This window comes from Chaetodon trifascialis, chromosome 10 (assembly GCF_039877785.1).
Source record: "Chaetodon trifascialis isolate fChaTrf1 chromosome 10, fChaTrf1.hap1, whole genome shotgun sequence".
Taxonomy (NCBI): Eukaryota; Metazoa; Chordata; class Actinopteri; order Chaetodontiformes; family Chaetodontidae; genus Chaetodon; species Chaetodon trifascialis.
The window spans coordinates 17,877,639-17,891,982 of record NC_092065.1 but is presented as its reverse complement, the minus strand read 5'-3'; the positions used below and the strand labels follow the sequence as shown (position 1 = coordinate 17,891,982).

Genomic DNA, 14,344 nt, shown 5'->3' with positions numbered 1-14,344 from the left:
TGCTGACATCAGTGCCTCCACTGCCACTTATGATTTATTTATATCAATACATGTATTATTATATCAGTTTCTTTCTCTTTTTCTCCCATGCACACAGATATTTAACAGATTTCCTCTGAACACTGGGCTATTACACTAATTTAAACGACAGTTGATGAACTGAGTGATTTTGTCGCACATCATGAAAAACATGTGCATCATTTTTCCTCCTTTTGTCCTTGAACGTTTTATCCCCCACTCTATCACTCCTCTGTTTTTGCTCCAATAAAATAAAAAGAAAGAAATTAATAAAGCATGTCAGCTTTTAGTGCGGGGCTGTCCGGTGTAACATATATGTCGCAGGCGCAACAGTGAATGAAATGACCACAGTGCAGTGCAATACGTATGTGGGACACAGAACGACAGAACTACAACAAACACTAAAGTGAAACAATGAAGAGAATTGAATTAAGTAAGGTGCAGAAAAGATTCGAGAAGACGACCCTTACATAATAAGTCCTTTTATGTTGTTATGGCCAATGACTTGAATCTGCTGCATTCTGTTCTAGAAATCTTTTGAAGTCTTTGTCACACCGCTCCCCATGTTTAATAGTCTAAATCACTAATAAGAGAACAAAAACACTTTTCATATTTATACTGTACGTGTGATATCAATGTGCAGAGATTTGTACTGCTCATTCTAAGTGTAACCTGCCTGTAATTTACCATCACGGCCAAATAAATAAAGTGTTTGTCTGAAAACATTTCTTGTTAAGGTTTGGATGATGACATGTATGTAACATCAGTGTCCCTTGGCAGTCACATGACCGTTTAAGTGATGAACTACATTACGTGGTTCTAAATTCATCTAAACGTGGTTGGTTAGATGGTAACAGTTACTGCTACAATTTGTGCTACAGTGCTGCAATTTGGATTCAAAACTTTAACTTGCGTTGCATCTGTGCCATGTGCAATAAAAATGAACATTACAGCCCTGCAGTGAGTGTTATGTTGTGAAGAAGGTGTATTTGCCTGTAACAATCTGTAACGTAAAGACCGAGGACGTTAAACACTGCAGTTTGATTTAAGTGTTCATTAAGTGTTTTTAATGGGCCACAGTCCATTGCTGTACAGCCCGTGTTCTGATTTATGATCAGACAGTTGTTGTCCACAGACGACACACAGACACACATGCAAACACACACTAACCAAGTGTTTAGATTTAGGCTGACATAAGAGGCATACAGAATCTGGCCTCTCGCTGTTTGCTGACTGCATTTTTTTCCCCATGTCTCACTGCCGAACCTGCTCTCTCACCTTCCTTTTTGTTTCCAAACCATCGTCAGAGACGTCGATCAATGTGTCCTGTCTTTGCCTTCGTGTTTTGCAGCATGACCAGCCTCTGCTGTTGCGGGAGGATTTGAAAAGGATCACCTATGAATAATTTACACAGAGCAGGAATATGTAAACGGGTAAACAGGCGCAAGAAACAAAATGCAAGCAATTGCAGAAGCTTGCATAGAATTAATTGCCTGGTCAAGGTCCTGTGTTCTCCTTATTCTCCTTACTGAAGCTCTGTCCTTCATGACTGATTCAGGGTCAGCAGGCTGTGGGGATTTCTGTAGCAGGATAAGTGAGTGAAAGGATGGCTGAGGTGGGAGTATAATTTTATTACAATTTCACACATTTGTTTGCTCAGGTTTTTATGTAATTTAGTTTACTCAGCTGTACTGTATGGTAACACATATTGTTGAGCTGGTGAATTTGCATCTTGCACCTCAAAAAGTCTGCAGCTGCAAAGTACTGTTTGAGGGACCTTTACTACACAACTCCTCCATCAGTACCAATACGTAGATTCTTGTGTAATGAGGTTTCTGTGCAGTATTATTTCACTGAAGCACTGTGAAACATCCATGTGGTAAAGAACCCTGTATTGAATTAATCTGTTTAATGACTCAGATAAGACTGAATGGTTTTGGCTGCTGTCACTGGTGGATTTTTGACAGGGAGGGAGGTGAAGGAAGGTTCATAATACTGAGTTTTCACCAGTGACCAGTGGACGATGTGCTGAAGCAACTGTCTGGGTGCAGGGTGGGGTGGGGGGGCATGACAGAGTGGCCCCATTTGAGTTTGTCACCCGGTCCCAGGAGTGACGACGCCGACCCAAGACGAGACCCAGCTGGCTCTCTGGTCGACTCGTATAAGTTTCTTGATCATAAATAGCCAGGGCTGCAGTGCAGGGTGGAGGAGGTTTGTCATCAGGCCCGGCCCCAGCCGGGGCGCTGACTCCCCGATGAGAAGGGAATTTATCACTGTACAGTGATAAGACAAGGCTATTATTGCTGCTGTCCTCCTCCTCTCCCACCCCTCCTTTCCTCCCGCTCCTCCTTGTATGTAACACATAACCTCCTCCTTTTCATCTGAGTTTCGCCTGCTCCCTTGTTCCCCCTTCCCCTGCCCCTCTTTCCCTCCTCCTGTCTTCTTTCATCTTTTATTCTCATGTTGTAACCTCTCATCCACAGCACTGCTGCATTTCCTACCTCCTTTTTTCAGCTGTTGTCCTCCCTCCTTCATAACCCTTCTTCTTCTACCGCTCTTTCTCTTCGCACACAGGCGATATTATCAGGAAAGTAATGACTCCTAGGGACGATGATAATCAGATACTCGGTAGAGGATAATGACCACATCAGGGTTCTACATGGAAACAATGTTGGGGTATAAATTGCTGCAGAAGCATCAGATCGCTGCAGAGAGTGATGAAGAGGAGAGGGAAAGAAGGAGGAGGGACAGGGAAGAAAAGACGAAAGGTGTATAGGAAGCACAAGCGCAAGAGAGACAGAAAGGAATGAGGTGTTGAGAGAAGGAAGATTTATGGAGGAGGATGTTTGTGAGGGAGACACAATGGGAGAGATGGTAAACAGTAAGGTTAGTCAGGGGTCAGTCTTCTCTCAAGTGTTTTGAGGTTTGTAAAGCACTATTTGTCTCCGTCTTTTAGTGATGCGTAGCTAAAGTCCCCATTTTTCTGCTCCTCTCTCTTCCCTCTTTCTGACACCATTGTCTCATCTTCTCGTTGCTCCCACAAGAAAAATCGCTTTGCTCTGTCACATTTTTTTTACATTTCTGACTCACGTATCTTGGTGCCACGAGACTCGAAGCCTGGAACTCGACTCTCAAGTTCATCTGCTGTACGTATTTTTGGATGCGGGCCTGGTGCAGGCTCCTCTCTCATTGTCTCCCAGCGCAGGAGCTCAGCTGTCAGGAACGCAGAAGATGGATGAATTATCACAGAGCGGTCTCCTCCAGCGCTCTCACCTCATTTAGACGCGCTGATCAGGCCTGACTCTTGCTACCATCATGGCAGCACATTAGCTTAGCACCAAGGCCCTCTCCGCCTCTGCTTCTTTGTTTACAAATGTGTGCTAATGAGCGCAATGGCTCAGGAAGCATGCAACCCCTGCATGCTCACTCTAATATCTTCCCCGGTGACACATCAGCTGTGACAGTTGTGATTCTGCGGCGGCTCAGAGTCGCCTCCTTATCTCCTCCACTGTGATTGGAGCAGCTGCCTCTGGGTGTCACTGGCAACCGTGGGCATTGCCTGGTGGTGTGTGTGGATGTGTATTTCTCATGTTGTAGGCACATAAATCTGTTTACACCTGCCTTCCTTATGGGGACAAAGCGCAAGTCCTCATAACCTAAAGCACTTGGGTTAAGGTAAGGGTAAGTGTCCAGGAAATGAAAAAGAAAAAAAGTCACCAGAATTGATGGGATGGTGTGTGTATGTGTGTGTGTGTGCACATATGGTGTGTATCTCTGCACTTACAGAGGCATAATTAACACCCTGAAGACCGAGAACTCTGGATACTTAGCCTTTATCTGGTGATACATAATGATGCACATACAATGAACAGGCACACCAAGGCACCTAGAGAGTTTATGCTACTTGTATTTCTTCTATACCACATGCAGCAGTTGTGTGTGTGTGTGTGTGTGTGTGTGTGTGTGTGTGTGTGTGTGTGTGTGTGTGTGTGTGTGTGTGTGTGTGTGTGTGTGTGTGTGTGTGTGTGTGTGCGTGCATGTGTGGCCTTGGATTAAGTCCACCCACTTTGGTCAGTGTCGTTTGTCACTCTGAGAGCGGCTGCTGCAGCTTCCTCTTCTCTGCCTCACTCTCTGGCTCTCTAGCTTCAGTCTGCACTTCCTTTTTTATATATTGTGTCATTGAACATGATGGAAATGCTTCCCTTTTGCACTTGCATTTCCATGGCAACCCAGAGCGGGGCCAAAGCAGACCTTAAAGGCCGGTAGACAGCCAGTGGAGTTCACAGAGACCTTGGGCACTAAGCAGCAGGAGGAGATGGGCAGAGGCAGACAGCCATTTAGAGGTGAGCAGGGCGAGTGGGCTGGCAGGTCGCGGATGGATCAGGCTGCTTTGCTCAGCAGCCTGTGGCCAAATACTAACTAGATGGGAGAGTGGCAGAAATTTATCATTTTTTTCCTTTTTTTTTTTTTTTACTGTTTGTCCAATATGAGTTCCTAGCTAACTAGCCCCTAAAAACATCTATCAGTCAGATATAAACGTCACTGGAGCGCAGATGGTCGACAGATAAGCACCTCCTGACTTTCTGTTTGTAGATGTATTGAATGCTTAATGGAACTCTTCACTTTCCACACTGTGGTAAGTAGTGAAAGAGACGCATAAACGGCCGTAGATTGTCTTTCACATTTGTTCAGATACTACGTTGATGTTCATGGCCTGGCAATGCAATAGGGTCCATTTTCTCTCAGGCTGTCTATTAGCGCTGCTGGGCCCTGGAGCTCTGATTTTATGTTTGTCTGCATCCAAGACATTTAGTTTTTTGTTATTTGAAATTTTCTAAGTGGCAGCTTCAGTGAGCTATTAGTGGAGTGCAAAACATTACAGAAGAGGGTCCGAGAGTGGGACCTCTTTGACCCTGACCCATATTACAGCACATTAGGCATCCTGCAGGCCTACAATCACATTTTCTTCCTTACTGCATGCTCCGCTTTCTATCTTTTATCCCTTCAAATTCTCTCTCTCTCTCTCTCTCTCTCTCTCTCTCTCTCCTTCCCTTGCTCCTCTCAGACTCCCATTTTCTCTATTTATCTCATCTCTAAAGCCTTGTTATACTTCTTGTCTTAATGCACTCTCGCTTTCCTCAGAAGGCTGTGTTGTTAGAGCTGAACTAAAGGCCAGGGAGTGCAGTACTCAGAGCCAGGGCCTATTCATCAGTTTCACAGCAGCCCTCCACTCTGCTTCATTACTGACTGGCTAATGGCACAGATCAGTGCAGTTTATTTGCTATAATTAGCTGGCTCCATTTGGCCAGCACAGCCCCAGTGAAGCCTGCTACACTTATGCTGCCCCCTACCATGCCACCCTGTGTATATACTGTATATGTGTGCACACAAATGCTTGGCTGTTGTTTCGGAAAGTGTCATTAAGAAACTATACTGGCCCATCAGTTTAACATCCTCCATTGGCTTGTGTCAGCCACGTCTTGTAACGTCATGCCTGATTGCAGAGCAAAAAGCCATGAGGCTTGTAAAACTTTATTAGCTCTGCACACAGTCAAGTGTATTGGAAATGCATTGCAGAGAGAGGGGGGGATAGGGTAAGGGAGGGAGGGTGTGAGTGACTAAGTGAATCAGTGAATGGCTGACTAAGTAATGATTGAATGAGCGAACACAAGAGCTACTGGGAAATGGAAGGCTCTCGCCATTTGATTACACCCTCTTGTTTCACAACATCCTCACACCTAAAGGACTGGATAGTTTGATTGATGGTGACTCCCATAACAACATATATCACTGTTGGAGAGTCCTAGCAAAAGGCCAGTACGGTGAAGGCAGACCTTTGTAGTACCGGACCTTGGTCGTCACATTAACATTGTGAAACTTTTGTAGTTTGCTTAGGTTTAGGCAACAAAGGTATTTGGTTAGGTTTTGGAAAAGATCATGCGTTTAAATAAGTACGCTATTGTTACGTACGTGAACAAACTTCAGTACATTTTTAAGATCACATGGGACTTTCTTGCTCTTTACACTACATTGCCAGTGCTCCAATCATAATTACAACAGATACAAGAGGTTTGCTGCAATAAACCACCTGTCTGAGGGTCGCTTTGCCATCAATCTGAAACGCGCCGAGCCTCTGCAGCTGGGGCAAGAACAGCATCCGTCAACGGCCGTATTTCTGATGAGAACTGGCTCCTTCATTACGTCTCTCTCACAGACCCCTGTCCTTGTATCCCAATCAACTTCTTCTTACAGTCTCCGGTCCCCCCCTTGACTTCCAATTTAATCTCCTCCCCCGTACCCTCTCGCATTCTCCACCCTTGCACCCCGGTCCCTCTGTCACTTAATCTCCCCGTCCTTCGCCCACTCCGGTGTTCTTAAAAGCTGCAGCCTCTTGTTTTGTCGTCCTATGCAATTTTAATCTCGTTCCCCAATAGGGGGAGAGGAGGCGAGAGGTGTATTTAACGTTCTCCCACGACTGCTGGTGCAAGCTCATAGGGAGCACTGCCTACGTCACCGGATTGGAGTCACAGTGTACTCGCTGAGTGGAGGAGATCAGTCCATCAATAATTTACACTGATCACTGTTGCTGTGCATTCTTCTGTAACCTTTTGGTCTGTTCATCCTTCCAGACCTTCTTTCCATGTCTCAATGTTCGATTCTTGCTTATTGTTTCTCCCAGTATTCAGTGTCTATCCATCATTTCCACTCGCTCTTTCTGCTTACATTCAGCTGTTGGCTACTTTATTAGGTAAACTTGCTCCGTGAAGCAAAACAGCCACCTCCTCCACACAGCAAATCAGCACAACTCTTTGTAGACAAGGTCAAGAGACTCATTTGCTGTTAAACCACACTTTAGAGCAGTCATGATGGATAAGCTAAGCAACTTTGATTGGTTGTTCCAGTGCCAGAGGTTGTCTCAGCATCTCAGAAACAGCTGGCCCCCTGGGATTTTAGTATGATAAAGCAAAGGGAAACGTACCGTCGGCTGCACTAAAGCAGGCAAAAACACCTTGGCAATGACGAAGGTCAGAGGCAGATGGCTAACAGGGAGGCCACAAGTATGCAACAGCTCAGTACAACAGGACATGTCTGAATTCACTTCATCAACAGCAGTAGACTGTGCTGGGTCTCAATCTGAGGCGAGAGAGCAACAGAGTGGTCGCATAATTAGCAATCTTTAGCGATTTACATCACCAAGTCATCCATCAATCCTGACTTGTGTCAAAGAAACAGGCTTGTGGTAACTGTGTGGGAGTATTTTCTTGCACAAATTAGGCCCCGTGATACCAGATGTTGAGCTTCATTTGAATTCCTGTAAACTAAAGAATTGCCGCTTACCAGTAACCCTTTGCCACATGATTACCTCTAGCAAGGAGAGAATCACAGCAAGCCTCTTTATAATCTGAAAAGTGTTTACAGAAACGATGAGTAGCCAGCATAGTCTCTGGGACTCAATCCAACAAAACATCTTTGGGATGAGATTGAATATGGGGTGAGTATGAAACCATTGCTTAAAAAGTCTGTGGGTAGCGCAAGATGCTGTTGAGTCAGCATGGATCAAAATAAATAACGAGGGTTTCCAACACCTCTGAAATATATTTGACTCCTACATCAGTTGCTTAATATGATAATTTGATGAGTTTATGAGTAACCCTAACCCTAAACTGTAACCTTAACCCTTCCTTTATAGTTGATTAATCATAATAAATTTTTTGAACATTCTACGTGTGAGGTCTCTAAAATTTGAGAATCTTCGTTTGTATAATTGAATATTTTTTAACCAGGCTTGGTTAGATAAAACAAACATTTTACATAATGTTAAAATAGCGAAAAGCTTTCTAGACATGAGCGACGTGTGTATCTGTGACCATGAAGCATGTAGTTCAAGCATTTCTTGCCTTGCTTGCGTTCTGTTAGTTCTCCTTTAATGTCGAACATTAAGTGTGCTTGACTGCGCCTTTTCAAAGGAGACCATGTAGGAGCCGCTCTTCAGATAACACTGGCAAATGAATTGTGATAATGACCGTTGGCGTTGCTCTACAACCACTCTGAGCTGCTGTTAGACTGTGTGCTTTTATTTCCCTAGTTTACCAGAGGGGCTATTACACGGAACAGATCCTGAGGGCTCTCGAGCGGATTATTATTACCTAACGTGTTAATGCCGAACTTTGTCACGTACGTTCAAACTACCTCCAACACAACCATCTCACTTTTTTGCATCTCTTCCTTAATGTTCCAATTTCTCATCTTTTCTCTCCTAACTTCCCCTCATTGCTGTTCTTGTAGCTCATGCTGCACTCAGTTCTTTGATTCTGTGATTAGCATTCTGCTGTATCACCACGCTGTCTATCACTTAACATACAGTGGAGCACCGCCTTGCAGCGAAACCCAGCAGTTGTTGTCAGTCTTGTTCAAAGATAAAGCAAGACACAGAAACACAACGCACACACGCATATTCATACAGCGTATTGTATGCATATGCGCGCAAACACTGAAATACACACATGCATATAAATTGTCAGAGGAGCAGCGGAGATGAGAGCTCTGACAGCTGTAGTTCGCCGAAAGCTATGAAGTTTAGAATATCATTAGCTTTCAAAGGGCAACCAGGCAAGGTGAACTTATTACTCAAAAGTAGAGGAAGCTGGAGAAAGTTTTCCCCATTCCTTGTGTCTATCTACAGATTACACCCACATCAACCTTGGATAAGCCCTTTGTTTATTGTGGCTTTTAATATACTGTCACGTAATCTCCAAAATACTCCAAAAAAACCTGTCACTACTGTACCTCTGTCCTCTGTCACAGGGGTTGCATACCACCGTCTTATCTGCACGGTGAATAGTGGTGCAGTTTTAGGACCGGGGGACATGAACAGATTAGGCAGAACATAAGAGAGGAAGCTCCTAAGTGATTAGTATTCCGCCTGGTCTCCTGCTGGTGGCAGAGCTCGTAGTCGATTGGCTTCCATTAACCTGCCAGTCTGCTCTTCATTACTTCATTAGAGTCCGCGTTGAGGCTTGAGGAAGTCCCGTCACAGTCCAGGGACTGTGACTTGCTACGGCTCGCCAGACTAACCACACCTCACGGCTGCTGCACACTGTGTGTGTGTGTGTGAGTGTGTGTGTGAGTGTGAATGCCTGTTTCTCAGTGCACCCTGTTCTTTTCTTTCTTTTTTTGTCACTTGAGCCTTCAGCTAACTGTGACTTTCCTGATACTGACCTGAAACTCTTGAAACTATTTTTAACAATATTTTATGGCTAATTTTCTGCGGGTTGTATTTCCCATCTTGTGTCATTGTGTCACAGACATTCTCTGTGTTCTATTTTCATCCTTATTTTTATCTTTTGTTTACTATTATCAAGCAGGGTTTATTCTCCATTGTAATTTACGTTAATTAAGGCATTGTATCCCTGTTTTAATGCATCTTTATCTTATTTTTCCATCTTATTTTCCATTGATATTGTTTCTCTTTTTTTCATGCAATTTCTTAGTTTCAATCACTTTGAGCTGCATTTCGTGTATGAAAGGTGCTACAGTTTAGTCTGCAGATACAGTTTCATTATTATTATTATTATTACTTTGTATTGGTGTCCATGAGTAAATGACAACAATAGTTGAACAATAGATGATGGTTTCGTACTCCCAGCATAGGATAAAAGGTTTGTATGACTTATTCGCTTTCCACAGTACCGTTTGATTCGCTCATCAAACCCCTACTTCCTGACAGCAGAGAGTAATATTCATGACCAAGACTTCCTATCTGACGAGCTCCACGCAGGCATGTGTCCGCGCACGCATGCATACATTTAGTCAGGACACTCACACGTACGCTCACGCACACACATACACAAACTTATCTTTTAAAAGCGTTAAGGAGTGCTCAGGGATATGTTGGCAAAGAATGTTTGAACATTTGTCCACGCGCTCTCGCTCGCTCTCTCTCACACACGCACACACGCGTTACAAGTGCTTTGCCATTCTCATTATCTTCTCCTTTTGGGATTGTTGAAGAGTTTATTAGAAGAATATATTAGCGGGGAATGTTCTTTTTTTTCCCCGACATTTATTCATAAAAAGAGACCGCGAACGGGGCTCTAATGATTTATATGTAATATAAATAGCAGCAGAAAGTTATGTCCATGTTACACCTCGCTTGATAAGGAAATGTCTCTGAGGCTCTGCACAGGGCGCAGACACACATTTTGTACTTTTAGTGCTTAGGAACTCTTATTTTCTCGGGAAAGAAGTTCAGCCCCAAAATTTCCTCCTCAGACTTCAAAAGACAATGCTCGAGGGACTTGAAGAAGAGAAATGATTTGAAAGTGAATTCTTTGTTGAAGTTCGCCTCGTAATGTTGGCTGCCTGCTTGCTGTCATCTGGCTGATGTTTCCATAGGTGATTTTTTTTCTGCCAAACTTTAATGCTGTTAATCTTTTCTTTCTTGTTATTGGGGGTATTAAAGAAAGCTCAGATGGATTTGGCTGTCAGTTTGACCATCTATACTGCTTGAACATGCCTTTTGCATGCAAAAATACAACCTGCTCCTATCATCTCATTGTGTTTTAAGGTGGCAGTCATTATGAGTAGTGTCCATTTTTATTCACAAAATACGAGGTATTTTAACCATGTTATCTTGCGCAGTGGGTTATTTTCAGCAGATGGTTTTGTTGTGTTTCGTTTGAAGTCTCGAAGTTGTCAGTGATTTCCAAGTAGGACTGATATGAGCTTTCTGTGTTCTGCGTGCTCATTCATATTTAAGGAGATCATTTACAGAAATGAGGCGAGGCACAGGGAAGCCTCACCTTGCTCCCCGGTGCATTGCCTGCTCATAATAGTTTCAGATAAACAGTTAAGGGGAGATATGCTGCCAGTTGACTCATGCAGTGACTCATGCAGTATTTTTACCAAGAGGAAGAACAGAAATAAACAGCAAAATGAAGTGAAAGATAAATGAAAAAGAAATTATAGTATTATTTCTTTTTAACATTGCGGTTATTTTAGGTCATTTGTTGTACTCTAATTACAGTATCATATCCTTTATTTAGAGCTCTCGTGCTATTTGTCATGCTTTAATGTTCAAAGAACATGTTGTTTTTCTCATACTGGCCGTTGTTGCAGCACCTCTGTTCACCCTCTTCTTGAAGGCGCCGCTTCGGTGCCTGTCTCTTTAAGGCCTTTAAGGTCTCCCGTGATTGTCACCTCATCCGACATGAGCTTCGGCACATCACTCAAATAATATGTAAAACCTGGCAGATTCATCATCATGTTGTTTCAGGTGCAACAATGTAGGGCAACAACAGAATAATAAATGTGGCCTGGAGTGAAGCAGAAGCGCGTCGGTGTGTGGTGATCACAGGACTAATGTCAGGCGGATCACAGTATGACCAGAGGAAACCAAAATGACAGAACATGTGTCAGTGATCCGCCCATTGTAATTGTGCAACAGCTTGTTAGAGCGGTCTATGTATTTCATTTCTTGGCGATCTGAGCGCAGTTACTGACATTTAACTATTTCCCTTCTTCAATTGGCTTTCTATGAGGATCACTTCCAGAGTTGATCCAGCCTGATGATTGTCTAGTGTGTTTATTTTAGCGTGATCTATTTTCAGGTGGATTATCATGAGAACTGAAAATACTTCTTTCTACATCGTTATATCCTGTGCTTCTGTGACTCATTCTCATTACACCTACCATACTCTGTGCGAGGACAATAGAGAGCCTCAGTGGCGACGGCTCAGATTCTCCACCTCTCTGAAGACTGTCCAAGAGATAATCACTGCCACTGAGCCTGCAAGAACATTACAGAAAAGGTACAGACACTGAATTAGACAGCATCAGTGTGATACATGCATGCACACCTGTGGGGACATTTGTGTAACTCACATCATGTCTGTTGACTCTGTCAAAACTGTGACAGAGTCTGAGGGCCATAGGTAACATCCAGTCCTCCTCCTCCTCCTCCTCCTCCTCAAGGTCCAGACAAGGTCTCTCTAATGGTGTGGATGATAGAAAGCCCGAGGAGCTGCATAGGGAACAGTGGATGTGCTAGCACCACACAGTAGCCTGGACAGCTCTATCAGAAATGCACTTTTTACAAACCCAAATATAATAAGACAAAATGCAGAGCAATATTACCAGGGTCTGAACCGGCCTAATGGATCCCTAAGAATACATTTATATATGTCAGGAAATGGGTCGGGTTGGTAATATTACTCTTCATGTTGCTACAATCAGCAAAATATATCTGCACACAATTCAAGAGCTCTGCTTTGCTCAAAGGACTGCATGCGGATCGTAACATACATGTCCACCAACACTTGGTGGTGCTCAACCAGCTCTGGGCCAATCAGCTTACCTCTCTCCGCCCTCAGCAGCCACACCGCCGTTTGTCTTTAGCTCGATGGCTGTTAAAAAACACGAAATGCATTTCCAAGATATGGCACCTTTAATATATTTGTGGTATCTTGACATGTATGTGCATGCCATGTTTGTGTAATTTACATTCAGACACACGTCAATACGGAAACCTACGTTTTGAGCTTTTACAAAAGAGGTTTTAGTTGCATAGTAAGATCAAAAGCTGGAGGTAGAAGTGTCCTATTTTTGGCTCAACAATAGCAGGAAAGTCAGGCTTGAAGTGAGACGAAGTTGAGCACGGCTACTCTTTGGTGTTTGCTCTTTGATCTGATGGAGCTTTGATCGACCCCGGAGGACATTCTTAGACCGTCCGTGTCCAGTTGGACTGCCGACCAGCGGTTTTCACAGCACAGCTCCTGTGGCTCACATGGCCTTACTGGGCATGGAAATGGCACCCACTGAAAGCTTCCTCGACTTACATCGGCTAGCATCTTGTTTTCTTTTTGTTCCTTTCTTTTCTTTTTTGGTTGGGGTGACCTTTCCAGTGCACACCGGGAGTCTGAAAACATACAACACAATGCACCCTGATACAACCAGAGAGAAAGATGGGAATACAGTTTCGAAGGTAATGCATTGTGAACATGGCAATTTTCTCCTCTGTTTCATTTATGCAGCAACAGGATGATTTCTCAGATCAAAGCAGATTTTTATTACAGTTGTCTGGAACCAGTGAAATTGTTAAGGGAATGGAGGGAGACAGGCAAGATGATATCCAGAGAAATGAGGAAAACAAATCATCAGCTCAGATTATGTCTGCTCGAGACTTTCAGGAGATGCAGAGCAAGTTATACAAGAGAGAAACTTTCACTTTTGCTGCAGTTTATTTTCATTTTGTGAGTTTTCAATGTTATTTTTAGTCGGGTTTTTTTCATGCACACATAGCCTACGCCTATCCGTCTTTTCTCTTCTCCTTGACAGTCTCCCTGCAACTTAACCCTGACACACACACACACACACACACACACACACACACACACACACACACAGACCCTGCCCCATCTAATTCAGCCCACTCAGACTCATTGTTAAGGGGACATATTGGAAAACCATTAGCTCTCATTATGCTTTATAACCACCCGTTCTTCCCATTCCCTCTTTTAATCACAATCCATCCCCGTGTGTGTGTGTGTGTGTGTGTGTGTGTGTGTGTGTGTGTGTGTGTGTGTGGAGGAGAAAAGGTGCACGTCCGTCTGTGCATGCATGCATGTAAACTCCAGCCACCCCTGCTCAGCAGACAGTAATGAACCGTTTTCACTGTAATACATTTGGGACACCACCCCCACTCTGCTTTTTATGGGGGGAGTCAGTGGCACAGGCGCCACCTTTTATGGCAGCCCATCCAAGCTGCAGCAGTGCTGTGCATTCGTGAACCATGTCAGCCAAATGGGATCGAATCCTGTGCAATACAAATAAAAAGAGTCTGGAGTGAATAGCGTATGGATTCCCTTTTTATATGAACTCCTCGTAGAGGTAAAAACCCGTATAGGAAACCTTATGAGTATCCATTCACTCCTTGTAACTCCAAATAACCAGGCTCTCATAAAGTGTTGAATATCCTGTTACTGCTCTGTATTGAATTGTGCTCCAGTTTGATCGTCCATGACAGTGTGTGTGTATGTGTGTGTGCGGGTGTTTTGCTGGCAGCGCGGAGAGGTGGCAATTTTGACCATATGCTCTGTGACGGACACACAAAAACACATACTCGCACACACACACACACACACACACACACACACACACACGTGCGCGTGCGCACAAACTCATAATGAGTGGATTTAAATTCCGGTTGTTCTCTCTCGGCCAAGGCAACTAGGCAACTGTCATCATTGTGCTGCAAAACTCCCATAATCCATCTGTTGCATGACAGCATCCTAACAGCTCCACTTCGCAGGAAGAAAAGCTATTCTTT

General features: G+C 43.8%; 1 protein-coding gene across 1 annotated transcript in view; it reads left to right on the top strand.

Moving 5' to 3' along the window:
- The window catches only part of b4galnt4a (beta-1,4-N-acetyl-galactosaminyl transferase 4a), a 138,947-nt gene that overhangs the window by 33,653 nt on the left and 90,950 nt on the right, over positions 1 to 14,344 (top strand). The window lies entirely within an intron of this gene.